Genomic DNA, 1825 nt, shown 5'->3' with positions numbered 1-1825 from the left:
TCTATACTTTTGAGGCATAAGCAATTAGGAAATAACACTTACTACCCAGGAACAAAAAAAAAAAAAAAAAATTGTTACACGGTGCCATGCTGCAGTTAATTGCCATTGATTGGTACTCAATTGTAAATGTGAGGGAGGACAGCATTTCTTGTTTTGAAACCAACGCGTTATTCCATAGATTTATTGAATACCTATTTTTAAACACATTGTTATGATTTTGATTTGTTTAATAAAGTTTTATTCAACCTCTATTTTTTTTCTTTCAATCCCAGGGATGGTCAGACAGTCATTATATATTTAATTGCTGAGTCCCATGTTTGTTTAAATTAATCAATTTACAACAGTGCTTAGCTTCTTATCATGGTCTTTTCTTCAGTTGAAGATCTTTTGGTACTTTGCTTGTATTTTATACTTCAATTTGGAAGAATACACAGACATACAATTGAAGTAAAAGTTGCTGCTAATTCCTGGTACAAAACCAGTTCCTGTGCTGTAGCTTGGTTTCACACCAGTCTCCAGTGGTCTAGCTCATGTGACCTACACCACAAGAAGTGATTGGATACCAGGAACAAGCGCTAGTTAATTTAATCCACTGCGCTGTACTGTACTTGTAGGTGCACCCTGGATTTATTATCTTGATACAGAAAAGAACACAAGAGAAGGGTTGTTAGTAATAGCATACAAATCCAAGATGAGGCTGTACAATGCACTGGTGACCGCTCTTGGAATACTGTGTTCAAATGTGATCCTCACAGCACCAGGGACATTGCAGCCCTGGAGAGAGTCTGAAGAAGAGCAAACAGAGGAGTCCCAAATAATCGTATCGAGAGCTGAACCTTCCCTAAATCATACCGATGATCATACCCCATGGATGAAATATCATGACAACCCTCCATTGTTTACTTACTACAGTATTAATATACGTATTAAACAAAAAATAGATATTGTTCCCATGTTTTGTCTGCCTATTTCTCCACAGTTACAACATGTTTTGTTGCAAGTGACATGAACTGGAATTGGCAACACCCTGGATTTTACGTCATATCGGATCCTGCTGTAATGCGTATTACAGCAGAACCTGTCACGTCATATCCGATCCTGTTAGATAGATATTATCCTATGGACCTCTGGCATATGTCAGTTGCACAGGCTGCTGCTACCAAATGAACGCTACAGATGGAAACTAATCAATGCACATTTAACTATGGATCTAAAACGGTATTCAGCTGGCACGACAGAATGGATTAACTTGCAGATACAAATAAATAAATAAAAAAGACAGAACTCCTGTAGAAAAGGTTGTGTGGTCCAGTGGTTAAAGAACAGGGCTTGTAACCAGGAGGTCTCCAGTTCAAAGCCCGGTTTAGCCACTGACTCATTCTGTGACTCAGATCAAGTTACTTGTGCTCCGTCTTTCGGGTGAGACGTTGTTAGTGACTCTGCAGCTGAGGCATAGTTCACACACCCCTAGTTTATGTAAGTCGCCTTAGATAAAGGTGCCTGCTGAATAAACAAATAATAATTCTGTTTTATTTTTTACACGCTGTCACTTCGCGTAACTACCCAGTTTAACCATGTTAAGTAAAATTAAGCAATAGATTAGTATAATTAACGTTGCGTTACAAGGTGAAACATTATATTTTTACACATACGATCGATGCCTGATTCGGATATTGCAGGTTTAAAGAAACCTATTGTACTAACGTCAGGAGTTGAGCTATGCTGGTTTCAGGCTGGTCAAGCACCGCCATCAATCTACACCTGTACATGATTAATATGATCGTAACCTTCACATTAAAAAACAGAAACATCTGACAGAAGCTGA

The sequence above is a fragment of the Acipenser ruthenus genome, chromosome 2 (assembly GCF_902713425.1).
Source record: "Acipenser ruthenus chromosome 2, fAciRut3.2 maternal haplotype, whole genome shotgun sequence".
Lineage (NCBI taxonomy): Eukaryota > Metazoa > Chordata > Actinopteri > Acipenseriformes > Acipenseridae > Acipenser > Acipenser ruthenus.
This window is presented reverse-complemented; position numbering follows the sequence as displayed.